Below are 16,231 nucleotides of genomic sequence, written 5' to 3' on the forward strand. Positions count from 1 at the left end.
GTTCTAGACAATTTTTTTTCTTTTGCCCCAGTGACAATTGGAGTTTCAAAATTTTTGGTGTAATTGGACCAAGAATTATCAATAAAGCTTCATTACAGACACCTTACAGCTGATCATTGCAGTCTGGGACTATAGTAAAGCATCCAGAGAGCTTCACCAGAGGTCACATGGGGCAGAGGGGTCCGTCTGTAACTATAGGTTGTCTGTAAGTCGGGTGTCCTTAAGTAGGGGACCGCCTGTATAGCAGTTTTCTGGGGTACACAGCATCAAAAAGTCATAATTTATGTCCAACAGACAGGAAACTGTAACATTTTCCCACTTCCACCACCATTATGCCACGTTTTTTAAAAGGTGTGACGTGGCACAGGGCGACTGGGTTGGTTCAGAATCCTGGCATTGGTTATAGCAGAAATCTACACCAGACTGGACCTAGCGTAAATTTCATTTGTGTCCATAAAGCACCAAAGTTTCCGTCACTTAAAATGTCTGATTTAGAGTCTAATTTAGCAAATGTAAATGTTCCTCACTTCCTCCTAAAAACATATGCATTCATTTATTACTGAGTGTAGATGAATGTAGATCTCGGCTATGAAAAACATTTTTCACAGACAATGGGGGTCATTTACTAAGGGCCCGATTCGCATTTTCCCGACGTGTTACCCAAATATTTCTGATTTGGGACGATTTTCCCTGTATTGCCCCGGGTTTTTGGCGCACACGATCGGATTGTGGCACATCGGCGACAGCATGCACGCAACGGAAATCGGGGGGCGTGGCTGAACGAAAACCGGATTCTGAAAAACCGCTGCATTTTTTTAAAAAAAGTGTCGCGGGACTCGCGCTTACCTTCACTCAGCCCGGCTCGGTGTACTCTAGTGCGTTCCGATGCTCTTCAGCGCTGCAGCGACATCTGGTGGACGTCGGAGGAACTGCCTTAGTGAATCGCCGGAAGACCCGAATCCACCGCAGAGAACACACCGCTGGATCGCGAATGGGCCGGGTAAGTAAATCTGCCCTAATGTGCATGTGTTTTCCACATGTCCTGACACACTATAGTTAGCAATCGGCACAAAAGGTTCTGACTAGGGAATAACTGAATGGTCTCACAGTCCATTATATCAGCCGTCGGCTCTGATCCATTAAAAAGTATTGCATTTTGTGCAGTTGTCCGTTCAAAAAGCACTTGGTTATTGTCATCTGCACTCAAAGGGGTATTCCAGGAATCAGCATAATTCATATACAAATGGGTCCTTAAAATATAATCTAAAATGTAATTAGTTGTTATTTAAAATTTTTTTCCCCTTGCAAAAATTCTGTTGATATAGACTGTGCTAAAATGCTACAGGCCCTTTAATCAGTCCGTTGATTTTCTCTAGAGCAGACACAGGACAGAAGATGGACACTGGTCACATGTCCACATCACATGTCCTGCACCTACCTGGGCCTGTCATGTGATCACCACTACGTTTGGCTGTAGTGGGTTGGTTGCAGTGCATCCAGTATGGCCAGTGTTGTGGTGATGTGCAGTGATGGCAGTTACACATCATTACTATGGTAACAGAGCAGGACAGTCTGTTACATCATCACTGCATAAGAGGGAGGAGGAGTTACTGAGAACTAAAGGATCTTGGGAGTAGTAGTTTCCAGTGGCTGCCATCTTGGTGATAACTCCACCTACTCAAGAAAGGTCATAACATTTTGTGAATCATAAAATCAAACTATTTAAGCTCCATTTTGTGACTAACGACGATGAGTTTATTATAGCATTTTGGGTTTTTGTATCAGATGTTCATATTCCCAGAATACCACTTTCCCCATGTTAATGGTATGTGCCAGTACTTAGGGGGGAGTCTATCTAGACTGGGATATACGACCTGATGTAGAATTCTGTAGTATGCTCTGGACATACTGCCTGGAGCAGGTTATAGTAGGTTAGGAGTTCCCTGACCCTCATGTCATTCCCACTTGGGGTGGAGGTGGCGTATGAGGAAAATTCACAGCCGTGCAACAGAAATTGAAGTTTTCCTGCTTTGTACACCAGAAAACTGGCATACAAGGCATGATAACACCTCCCAAACTCTGATATCTATTAAGAAAGTGACTGGATAGGGCCCACAAGAACAGAACCATGTAAAGTACTTTTAATAATACTCATAGGGGGAGATTTTTCAGAACTGATCTATCTGCCCATGACAACCAATCAGCTCTCAGCTTTCATTTTCCCACAGCTGTTTATAATATTACAGCTTAGCTTTGATTGTTTTCCATGGGCAACTAGAACACTTACCTCAGACACTTCTGATAAATCTCCCCCATCATGGACATTAATGTTGACCCACACAAACCATTATGGAAACAGCACCCCTCACGCCTGATTAAATGGGGCTTTAGTGCTAAAAGCTAAGACAATGGGGCACATTTACTTACCCGCCCCGTCGCAATCCCTGAGGTGCATTGTCCAACTAAGATCGTGCAGCCAATTTCCTGCATGTGTCGCTTCCCCGCTCAGGTCCCCCGGAGTTCACCTTCTTCTTCCTGGTGCATGTAAGTGCATGGCTTGCGACACAATTTGAATTATAAATTCCGCGGTTGTCCAACGGCCACGTCCCCCTGCTTTGTGTCGCATGAAAGCCAGCGCCAATGTGCCAAAATCTGATCGCGTCCACAAAAAATCCTTGTTAAATGTGGTGCAAAACAGAAAAATTGGGGAAACCCAACAGAAATGCGTTACGCGGACCCCATTTAGTCAGGGAATTGTAAATGAATGTTCTAGCATAGGAATCATTTTCATCAGTTGCCGTGTTACTGATATCGTGATCTAGTTGTAAGTACAGAGGCAGAATATTCTGTATAAGATTTGTTGGCCACATTGGAAAGTCTGTAAAAGCTCGTGATGACCATGTGCAGTAATATATCGCGGCATAGATAACACATTTTATAAGTAGCATCACATTTTTGCAATATTTTGTACCTATCCATGCGTCCATTATATTCTAGATACGTAATAGTTAACTTGACGTCTACTCTATCCAGCAATGAAGGAGTTAAATGTAGGGCTGGGCAGTCAGTGATTTTCCACTCTCTGCTATGTAAAAAATTCACAAAAAGGTCAACAGAAAAATGACAAATCTGCTGAGGGAACAGGGACCCTCTCACAAGCAGATGAATGTTCACATTTATACCAGGCAGCTGTGTAGCGTACAGATCCCTTTAACCCAAAAAGCGATGGCTCCCGCATTGGATCTGACTCTGAAACACTTATAACACTTATCGCACAATGGACAATTTATATAGTTTCTTATTTGTCTTGAGAATCATCATATTAACATGTGAGAACAATCTAAGAGTAGGTTTTAAAAGGTCATATCTCTTGTACACATCGGTATCAATATACATTAATACATATTACATTAACCCTTACATTTACGAAATATATTTCAGCGGAGAATTCATCCTGATGTGGGCCCCATTGCATAACTTTTAGCCTTCATCCTAAATTTAAAATGACAGTGAAAGTGCATTGGTCATAGGATCGTCACCGCCCCCCCCCCCCCCCCCGCTACAACCACAAGTAACAGGAACTCGATTCATACAGACCAATAAATTCCATGTTTCCTCACAAGATTTATGGAAAGTCAGGAAAGTAACATTTGGAAATTAGCATTTATAAACATCAAATGCGGGAAAATTGGGAACAAAGGCAAAGCTGTGTAACTGTAAGAGATAAAAGTCGCCTCCTACAGTGTTGCCATAGTTTTTCCAATTTTTATACATGTTAAATGTCCCTAAATATGAAGGAGGATGAGGAAGCAATAATTATAATTGAGAAAAGCTTGTATTAATAATACTAATTACATAAGGAAAAACAGCCTATTATTGATTCTCTGTTCATGACTTGAGGATAGCACAACTCCTTTATTTGGGACGTTTCGTGGGACTTAAACATCCAATGGTCATGGAATGGGGTTGAAAATGCAATACCAGAAATAATAAATACTGTACCACTGTACGCCACTAAATATCACATTCAGACCATTTCTAATACAGACCCCACACCATACGTTAAAAAAATTAAAAACTGCCCAGACAAAACAATAATGTAGAGCACAAAGCATACAATAACGTAGGCCCAAGAGAATAGACAAAAATAATACTTGAGACCCCTAAAACATATAATAATAAAATTGGAGACCCTAAAACAGATAACTATACAGGCGGTCCCCTACTTAAGAACACTCGACTTACATACGACCCCTAGTTACAAACGGACCTCTGGATATTGGTAATTTCTTGTACTTTAGTCCCAGGCTACAATAAACAGCTGTAACAGTTACCACAGGCGTCTGTAATGAAGCTTTAGTGTTAATATTGATTCTTATGACAACTCAACATTTTTAAAATCCAATTGTCACAGAGACCAAAAAAGTTCTTGCTTGGGTTACAATGATAAAATATACAGTTCCGACTTACATACAAACTCAACTTAAGAACAAACCTACAGACCCTATCTTGTTTGTAACCCGGGGACTGCCTGTACTACTGGATACAATAATAAAAATGGAATCCACATTAAGAAAGCATAACATCCAATACAGATGGCGCTTCCCCACCAGGATACTGGTGAAATACAAGAATACTACAATAAAAAATCTCATGGAAGGTTACTCCATCTTGAAAAAGTGGGACATAACCCACATAGAAACAATGCAACCCAAAGGAAGGCGTGAACCTAGAAGGCTAGACCCCGAATGGCAAACCGCAGAATAACACCAAGCGTGGGATGTAAAGATGGACTGATCACTTAATCCTCCCCGTCACGTATCCACGAGGACTCTCCCCATGCAAGTACTACGAAATCAGATTAGTACAATTCTTTTAATTTTCTGGATTTCTAGTTAAATGTTCTGAACTTTCTGTTATAGGAAATGTATTACTTAACATAAATGGTTTTGGTATATATTGCCAATGACATCAATGCCGACTACAAATATGGAGAAAATGGCATTTCTCATACTAGTGATAACATTTGACAGCATCATACAAATAAAAATGGGTATAAAGTAAACCATTGTCATAACTGTTGTCTATTGGGAGGGGCTTGAAAGGAGCAGTTCCCCCCCACCCTTGGGATTCAGTTTCTCCATGTGACCTTCTCAAATATATGAAAACACCCATCAGTTGGCTTAGCGACGCCCCCTGCTCCTCTACAGCCAATCCCGAGTGAGGGGAGTTATTCATATATTTGAAAAGGTCACATGTTTCCCAAGGGTGGGGGGGGACTGCTCTTTTCCAGCTCCTCCCAATTGGCAACTGCCTAGTCACACAGCAGATGCTAATGAAAGGTACAATATAACATATCTTTTTTTCTGTAAAACCAATTTTTAATACAAAAACACTTTGTCAGTGTATGTACTATGCTCTGTGGGGACTGGGGGAGTGCTAAAAATGGGTCTCCTGGTCACTGGTTCCCTTTAATGACTTTTTGTGGAGAGCTAACACTACAGTTTTCTCCAGTGCCAACACATAGAATTTCTAAAGAAAGCTTCAAAAGAATTTATGAAATTTAATACCCAAGAAAACACAGACTTCTTTTCAGCGTGGATCACACATAAAGGGTTTATAAGGGGAGAACTAATTAAGATAGGAATAAAAGCAAACATACAGAGGAGGAAGGAAATAAACGACATAACAAATAAAATAGCGATGCTAAAAGCACAACATAAAAGGAACCAGCAATATGGCACATACAAAAACAATATGAGGCCAGAGATCATCAGAGAGAAACTTATATCTTAATAATTACTCCCATTCCCGGAAAAAAATTAAGATAAAATACTACTCACAGGACCAGACGGGCTACCAGGGGAATACTATAAAAAATGTATAACTTCACTCACCCCTCTCCTAACTAGGCTATTTAATCTGGCACAAGACAATTCCCAAGGGAAATGCTATCAACTTTAATAGTTACCCTACCAAAACCTGGTAAACCCCTCAACATAACCACCAACTACAGACCGATATCACTCTTAAATCATGACATAAAGATACATGCCAAAATTTTAGCAAACAGGCTAAAACCAATTATCCCTACATTGATCCACCAGGATCAAGCCGGTTTCACACATGGTAGGTTACTGATAATACAAGAAGAATCATCAACACTCTCCAATACTGTGAGTCTAAAAAGACAAGTGCCATAGTTCTAACTGTCGACACCGAAAAAGGCATTCGACGGAGTGAACTGGGAGTAGCCTTTGCAGTACTAGATAAATTTGGTATAAAAGGTTTAATAAACAGTGCCATAAGGGCACTATATTCAAATCCCATGGCTCAAGTGGCATATTATCCCTAGCATTTAAACTGACACATGGCACACGTCAGGGATGGCCCTTTCCCTATTTTTTTTTTAATTTATCAATTGACCCCCTAGCAGAACTCATTAGACAGAATCAGCAAATACAGGGAATACAAATGGGACAACTCAACAATGTCATCTCCCTATTTCCGATCAATTTAATCCTCACACTAAGTGACCCAATAAAATTACTACCAGAAACCTTAAAAACCATAGAGGAGTTTAGAAAATTCTCATATTACAAAATCCACAAAATAAAATCTCAAGTTCTACCCATTAATATATCCCCCTACACACTGAGAAAACTTAAGGCTACATTCACAAGAATGTATGGGGGACGTATACACGTCGGCCGTATATACGTCCCCCATACACTTCTCTGGGCTCACAGTGCCGTAGGAAGCGGTACAGTGCAGCACCGTACCGCTCCGTAGCCCGTAGAAAGATAGGACATTCATTGTGTGAATGTAGCATAAAACCAAGTATGATCTTGATTGGCAAGACACGTGGATCTCATATTTAGGGGTAAAATTGACATACCCAAATAACCTACTAATACAGCACAACTATAACCCACTACTAACAGCTATAGAAAAAGACTTGGAGTCATATTCCAAAAAATTTTATCCCGGTGTGGTTGAATAGCGGCCTACAAAATGATGGTCCTTCCTTGCTACCTCTTCATATTTAGAACTCTAAACATCCCAGTACTTGAAAGCCCATTCATAGCTTTCCAAATTCATTTGGGCAGGTAAAAAACCAAGGATAGCCCATGGAATAATAACTAGAGAAAAACCAGCTGGGGGACTTGGTCTACCGGATCTAAAGAATTATTACTACGCTGCTGTTCTTGACCAAACTAGCCATTGGTGGGGAGTAACAACAAAAAATTGTTATAAGCAAGAAGAACACCTAAATAGAAGCTTCCCACTAGTATTCAGACTATATAATGGATTATGGGGCCTACCCAATATACCTCTTAAAACAACTATACTAAAAGCAGCAGATCAAGCACGGCAAGTACTTCTTAATAAACAAAAATCGAACGGGACCCCATTTCCTCTTAGCAGGATTCCTATAGGATACCTCCGCTCCAAAACAACTAATCTAAACTTAACATCATGGAAGATCAAGGGTATCAAAAACCTGCAAGACATTTGGGGCAATAAACAGATATTATCGTTCCAAGAACTCTCCACAAAATACAACCTATCAGAAGGGGACATTCACTTATACTTGAGAATCCGTAGCATATTCAAAGATACAACTCAACCAGTTCCCCACATGGATCAAACATTATTAAACTACCTTGAAAAAAACCACCTCAAAGCATCAAGGAATATCCTTCTTTTACAAAAAATTGCAAGAAAACTTGCAAAAAGTTCCATACATGTCAAAATGGGAGAGAGATCTATATAAATAATATTCACCAGTACAGTGGAAGAAGGCAATATCAATTATTCATTCTACCTTTCATTGTGTCTCACACCAGGAGGCAATAATTAAATGGTGGCATTTCACACCCTCTAAGCTAAGCACCATCTACCTAGGAACTTCTCCCGAATGCTGGAGGGGATGTGGATGCAGAGGCATACTACTCCATATTATAGGGGACTGCCCCATCATCTCACCATTATGGGACACCATCTCTAACATTCTGTCCCAAATCTACAAAAAAAAACAATACGCTTATCACCCCACCAAGCCCTATTGCTAACAGACATTTCAAGCACAACTACTAATGTCTTTTTGGAATTGACACAGCATAAAATTGTATAACACTTCATAATACAAACAACAACATTCATTTGCTGTAATGGGAATATCCCTTTAAATTCAGTAGAGATGTTTAATTTGTACAGCTTTACTCACTTGAATGGTAACTACTGTATGGGTGAATAGAATTTTAGATACTGTAGATAGATAGATGATAGATAGATAGATAGATAGATAGATAGATAGATAGATAGATAGATAGATAGATAGTTGTAGGACCTACCATATTACCCTCTGAATGTTTTATCATATACATTGGCCATTGCATAGAGTCCTCTTCATCTTGGACGGTGCCATCCACCATGGGTACATCCATATTTGGAAGAGAAGGTCGCCTAGGATCCATCTTAGCCATGTGTTCTCTATGGTGGGTACAACATGAAGTGGTTTCTTCCATATGCGCTGGACAACTGAGAAGTTTATCTTCATATTCATGGTGGTGGGAAGTGCAACATAAGGAAAAGAAGCGCCTGAGCTGTTTCCTCTTCGGGCTTTCTGATAAAGCCAAGGATGTGTGACATGGATGGAGGTTTTCGACATGTGGAGACAGGTCAAGACTTATAGCCATTGTATATCACTCTCCAGCGTCTGTGTCTCTTCACTCATTATACATTATCTGTATATGCAATGAAAACAGTATATATATTCATTACTGCTGTTATATACATCCAGAAGAATAGGTAACATGGGACAATACTTGACTACCTACTATGAGATTGTACAACCGAAATGTTGAATATACTAAAAGAAATTGGATTAAATCAAATGGATGCCAGACAAATAATTTTTATTAAATACACAATTACACGGCAACAAAAGAGTAGCAATAAAAGTATAAAAACAGAGAGTGCCAGAGTACATATATAATCAAAAAACCAATAAGAGGAGTAAGAAACGGTGTATAGGAAAGGATACCACTTTGAGCCAAATATATAAGTTCCAGCAGTAGAGGGAACACAAAGTATCTCATATGGAGTAAGCGCTGAAGTGTAAATACCTATACCAGTTGAGCAGGCACACGCTGTACACCCCGACACGTGTTTCGCAAGTAGCTTTATCAAGGGGAGTGTCTTAGATTAGGCTGGGTAAAGCTTATATATAGGAGTCCACCAATGAAAGAGAATGTAGCTTAAATAACATATTATGTGCACCTGCGTGCAAACCGGAATGGGAGGATAGGTAGAATCATAGTATCGCGAGATCATGAGTCACAATCGCGAAATCACGGATCTCGCGATACTCAGGCCAGGGCTGCATAGATGGATTGCGCATGCGCCAAAATGCGCCCGTGCGACAGAATTACCATATTCAGGCGCAGCAAGTATGCGGCCGTGCGACAGATTAACATATTCTGGCGCAGCCGCAGAGGAGTAAAAGTTAAACAGGAAGTATCCTTTTGTATGGGGCAGCGCAAGAGGAAGGATCTGATATCTGTTGTGTGCAAAATATCGCTGGAGGAGAGAAGAGAGGGAAGGGGAAACAGGACAATATGTGCAAATCTATTCAAAGTAAAGAGACGACTGGGTGTCAGTATGCAATTAGTTATAAGTGGAAAACAAGCATAATAGAAGTGATGAGTGCTCAATAATGAATCAATAAATATATATAAATACAACAAGTAGGGCTGACTAGTAGTCACCCGTTATACATGATAAAATCAAACAGCATACAAATGATGAAAGTGACTGATGCATTAGCATATACTCTACATATGTGCAAATCGCGCTATAAAAACATGATGACCATTGATATAAAAAGCACCTAAAATAGAAATATAGTGGAAAGTATATATATAAGACCATCTAATATGTGCATGTACACAGTAATATGCCATATAAAATTTGCGGCATCATAACTAGTATAATATATATACATCATAAATAAATATTAGAATGGGAATCCCGGCAAATTGTTATATAAAAAACCTGAAATAAGCAAGAAGTGCAAAAAACCACAAAAGTGACATGCAGTGCAAAACCGTGCAAAGTGCAAAAAGTGACATGCAGTGATATGGGTAAAATACATATGTTGTACAGGTAAAGGGGAGGGGGGGGGGGGGGAGGGGAAAATGTCCAGTGGAATGGAACATGAGGTATGAAGAACAGATCCGTGATGCAAATATCCGAGCTAATATCTGTTTGGTGGAGGCTCCTAAAAAAGAAATAAAGAACAGAAACATAGAATAGAGAAGATAAAAAAGATAAAAAAGATAAAACATATTAGTAACAGTACTGAAATGTAATGCCATACTAGAATCTAGACACTAGAAAGTATTACTTAAAAGAGGAACACAGCTATATCAGATAAAAGGATAAATAGTTATTACAAATACGGGGCAAAGCTCAGATTCTCATTTAAGCCCCTAGGAGATACTGTATCCAACAGGAAGATCCACTTTGTCTCTTTCTGAGCTAGGACAGATTTCCAATTGCCTCCCCTTGAGTCAATGATGACCCTGTCAATCCCCCTTACCTTAAATTGGGAACTGTCGCATTGGTGATATTGCTTGAAATGACGTGGTATTGTCTTGAGATTCCTCACATCTTGTTCAGCCTTCGCTGCTTCTATGCCAAGTACGTGTTCTCGAACCCTGCGTTTTAGTTGTCTTGTGGTCAGTCCAACGTATATGAGTCCACATGGGCAGGTGGCAAAATAGATGACTCCAAATGTAGTGCATGTAATCGAATGTGTAATTTTATACTCTGTCTGTTGGAATCAAAGAAACACAAAGTTGTTTCCATATTCGTACATGCCACACAATTGTTGCAGGGGCGACTCCCCCACTTAGGACCACTAGACCCAAAAATCCTGTTGGTCGGCCCTTTGTGAATACTGCTCACCAGATGATCGCGAAGATTTTTTGAACGACGGTACGTGATAGACGGATGTCGAGATGTAAATTCATGTAACGTCTCATCGATCGTCAAAAGATGCCAGTACTTAGAAAGAGTCCCTTGGATTTTCTTCCATTGTGAGTTATAGGTTGTTATAAATCGAACAGTGTCCCCATTGGTCCGTTTAGTTGATTGGGTCATGATGAGATCTTGTCTTTTCGCCTTTTTAGCTCTCATGTAACCTCGTCTTATAGAGCGGGCTGAGTATCCACGTTCTTCAAAGCGATTGCGTAGATCTGCTGCCTGAAGTTCAAATGTAGAGTCATTGGAGCAGATACGTCGTATCCGTAAAAATTGCCCAATGGGGATACTTTCAATTAGTTTCTTAGGGTGAGATGATTGTGCGTGTAGAAGCGCGTTGCTAGAAGTTTCTTTCCTAAAGACATTGGAGGAAATAGTTCCATCATCATTTACATTGAATAGCACGTCCAAAAATTCCATGTTGTTGCGTCCAATTTTGTACGTCAATTTGATGTTAGATTCGTTCTCATTGAGAGATGATATAAATTCATCAAGTTCATTTGCTTGGCCCTGCCAGATCATGATGATGTCATCGATGTACCTAGAGTACAAATGTACCCTGTCAGTATGTGCGCTCGGATTGATAAGGAAGACCTCCCGCTCCCACAGCCCCAGGAAAAGGTTTGCATATGAGGGCGCACATGCCGCCCCCATAGCCGTTCCCTGGAGCTGTAGGTAGAAGTCTCCCCTAAACATAAAAAAATTATGTGACAGGGCAAACTCTAAAAGGCATAATAACAGGGTAGCAAATGCAGGATCAATATTTGACATACCCAAAAAGAACTTGGCTGCTGAGATCCCGTCCTGGTGTCGAATTGACGTATATAATGACTCAACGTCACAGGTAACAACATACATGTCCGGCTCCAGATGCAATCCTTCAAATTTTCTCAGTACATCAGTCGTGTCTTTAAGGTAAGAGGGAAGTGTTTCAACCAATGGACGCAAATGAAAATCAATAAATTTACAAATCGGTTCACACAAGCTGTTGATACCTGATACGATCGGACGACCGGGGGGATTATCCAATCGTTTGTGCACCTTAGGTAACAAGTAGAGTGAGGAGATCCTAGGATACTCTGGTATGAGACAGTCCATCTGGCTTTGTGTCAGGATGTTGTTGTTCACCGCTGTTGAAAGAATCGAGGTTAGTTCATTTTTAAATTTAAGTAAAGGGTTAAAGGAAAGCTTCTTGTAACAAATACCGTCACGAAGTTGACGAAATGCTTCCTTTTCGTAGTCCTTAATGGACCAGAGTACGATATTCCCACCCTTATCTGAGGGTTTTATAACCACGTCTTTCATTTTCTTTAGTTCCATAATAGCCTTTTGTTCTATCACGGTACAGTTCTTTTCTTTGCCCACTTTTGATATTTTCTTAAAATCCTGTGATACAAGTTTGACAAAAAGGTCAATATTAGGGTAATCTGCTAATACGGGGAATTTCTTTGACCTAGGACACAGGGAAGGTGGAATAATACCTTTTGTCCGAGGGATTTCCTGTTCTTCAAGGAGTTCTTCTAGCGCTTGCAAGGCCAGATGCTCATTATCCTCGGGCGATCTCCCCTGGTCAATATCAGCAAAAATTTTTTTAAAAGCCAGTTTTCTTGCAAATAGATGTAGATCTTTTATTGCTGCAAAGCAATCAAAATTTAGAGTTGGTGAAAAAGACAGCCCCAAACTTAGCACTTCTATTTGTGACTTGGTAAGAATTTTGTCAGTCAAATTGATTACCTTGAGTGTGGATTTGTTGGTATCATTCATATGGTCACCACGGGCCCACCGCTTGGGTTGTTGTCTTTGGTATGGTTCGTAACGTCTTTTATTTCGGATAGGTCTTGCTTCGGATCCCTCCATGGAATGCTGAGAAAGTCCTCCAGAGGATATTTGTGACGAAATGGAAGATGATCGACTACGAGATGGATTCTTATTGTTTTTCCATTTATAAATTCGTCCTGATTCAACATCCTGACTGTCTCTCTGAAATTTTTTTGTCTTCTGACCTTTAATCTGTTTTTCCCATACTGTATAGACATCTTCAAGTTCTGTATTAAGAGTGTCCATCTCAGTGTTCGATAGACACTGTTTGATCTCTGTTTGAATAGTATTAATCTCAGCATCCAAAGTTTCGAGATGTTTCGTATTCTGCTCTATAATCAGTTGCATCAGGGCTATGGAACTCTTATTACAGATTTCCTCCCATCTACTGCAAAATAATACATCTTCCAACCCAAATGAGGGGCAAATCTGAATCCGAAGTCCCCTAGGGATCATTCCTTTTAAGACATAATTTTCTAAAGAGAGGCGGTTCCACCATAGTTTGGTTCTACGATGTAATATATTTTTTAAGTTGGTTATTACCTCCTTCTTATGTTTCTGCTGTGTGTCCTCGTTGCTGCTGCTGTTGTTGCCAAATACCGCGTCTGCTTCCAGGCGCCAATTCGATTCTCTTGCCCGAAAGTCCATATTAAGGACAAAAAACCTCTGCAAAGAAATTTACAGGAAAATAGCATCAACCAAAAAAATGGCAAAGCAAGGGGTGTGGGCGTGAGATCACTGTCACATGCCACCCCTGCTGTCTATGAGATTGGCTGCACTAGATAGCAAGTTCTTCCATAACAAACATAGGGAATAGGTATAGGAGAAAGTCCTATAAAGAAAATATTACTCTAGGGCAGTAATGGCGAACCTTTTAGAGACCAAGTGCCCAAATTTCAACCAAAACCTAATTATTTATCAGAAAGTGCCGTAAAAGTAACTGTTCTGCCACAACTTTCAATCGTTTCAGCCTCTTGACGACACCAATACAGTTGAAAGAAGAAAGGCATATTTGGACTATTATTGTAGCTTCTCTTTAGGGTCCCCCTGTACAAAGAAATGTGGGACCAGCACGAAGTCCTCCAAAAATTATGAAGCCCTTTAGACAACTCTCACTATTCCTGCAGTCCCAAGTAGACAATTATGTGTAGTGCTGAGAGCAGCTCGAGTCTCCTGGAACTGCAGAAAGATTCTTTGAGTTTGTTTGGTGAACTCTGTGCTAGGTAAATGGTTTGGGTGCCCACAGAGAGGGCTCTGAGTGCCACCTCTGGCACCCGTGCCATAGGTTCGCCTCCACTTCTCTAGGGGAAGATATTTACATTCCACAATCATGTTTGCATTTTTAGAAGATGAGATGATGATGGTAAACATTTTCACAGCTCATATATGCAAGAAAACATCAATGTATTCTACAATCACAGTCAGTGGAGGTAAAATAGGAAAGACTGTTGTTGGTCCTGATGGAGTGGATTTACTGGACCTTCAAGCTTGACTGTTACACCACCTGTTGCCTTCATTCTCGGCTGATGTTTCCTCTTTTAAATTAACAAAATGCAGGAAATTCACACATGTATAAAACCATACTTCAACTATACCAGACATTCATTACATACAATACACACATGAAACAAGTAAATGTTAGTAGTAGTACTAGTAGTAGTATTTTTGTGCCATTATTGGTATGGATGTTACCACTTGTTCTCCTACCCACTGACATTGGCAGATAGATGGTGACAGTGCCAGGCATCACTACAAACTCAGCTGTCACATAGTGATAAATATTTATTAGGAATAACAGAGGAAAAGCATCATGCAGAATTCTAAGACACATTTTTTCCAGATTTATTATAATTACATGGGGTAAAACAAGTACGTGAGGAGTGGCAACACATCGGGGGGGCATTTACCAATTGTGGCACAATGGGGCTTATTTACTAAGCGGCCTCATTTCCGTTGGATTTTCCGAAGTTTTCGGAGATCGTGCCGTTGGGACAGGGATTTAGAAGGGGATTGTGTTGCACGCGATCAGATTTTTGGCCTATTTGGCTTATCGGCGGGCGGGCCGTCGACGATCCGACTGATTCGGACAGAACTGTGTCGCAAGCCCAAGCACTTACATGCACCAGGAAGAAGAAGGGGAACTCCGGCGGACCGGAGCGGGGAGCGTCACATGCAAGATGTAAGTGAATGTAAGTGAATCGCGGCAGAGTTCATTCTCATCGGACACTCTGGATCCGGAAACGCGCAGGACCGGGTAAGTAAATGTGCCCCAATGTCTGCACTGCAAAAAAAAGTCAATAATAAATGCCCCCATTATATTTTTATGTCACTCAACACTACATAGAAACAAGTGAAACAAGTTCACCAACAAAAGCCCCCCCTCCCCTCGTGTATGCTTATTTGCATAAAAATGAGAAGTTCATTTTCTCTAAGATTTAAGGTCACTAGGATAGAGGAAAGATGTGCTTGGAAAACTTTTTAAGTGCTCTACCCAATGTTTTTTCTACTTAGAGGGTGGTTTAGGAGATGGTAACTTTCTTTAACCCCTTCGTGACAGGGTCATTTACATCAAAACTATTTTTACTTTTTCATGACGTGTGAGACTAACTTGATAGGAAAGTTTTATTAAAGAAAAAATATTTTTTGAATACAAAATGTGAAAACCCTCTTAGTCATTTTTCCAATTAAAGGTTTTTTTTTAAGTAGTAAAACTGAATAAAGTTTTACCAAATTTTGTTATAAATATTTACAGCATCATTCCATCCCCCTTTCCCCAAGTTCAGCTACAGATGCAGAGGATGCATATACTTCTACAAATCTGCAAACTAAGCTAATTATTTCCTGCAGCTTCTTCTACATTCTGCCTTCTGCTGACAGGCTGGAGGGGGACATATTTCAAACACCTATGTCTCCTGAATTCTGGCACCTAGAAACACAATTCTGTTGTTAAATTAAACAGGAGAATCCCCCCTTTAATATTATGTAAGGTGTATGGATGCTTCATAAAACCAGAGATATCCACTGTTAAAGTTACAAACGGACATCTCAGAAATAGAAAGCTGTAAATAAATCTATTTTTTATTTTACTGCAACTTTAAAGGGGTTTTCCCATAAAGGAAGTTAGGGCCTATCCACAAGATAGGGCATAACTTGCTGATCGCCGGGGGTCTCAGTAATGGGATCTCCACAGATCACTAGAACGGGGGTCTGAGATCCAACTTGTTGCACCCCTTGTAGCACCACCGAGGTGGCCGGAGCAGCCAGGCGCATAGCGGTACGGCATTGATGGAGGAGACTGTAGGGAGCGCAGGAAGGTATGTATATATATATATATATATAATTTTTTTAAAATTTTATACTGTGC

Source organism: Engystomops pustulosus, chromosome 9, assembly GCF_040894005.1.
Source record: "Engystomops pustulosus chromosome 9, aEngPut4.maternal, whole genome shotgun sequence".
NCBI classification, from domain to species: Eukaryota; Metazoa; Chordata; class Amphibia; order Anura; family Leptodactylidae; genus Engystomops; species Engystomops pustulosus.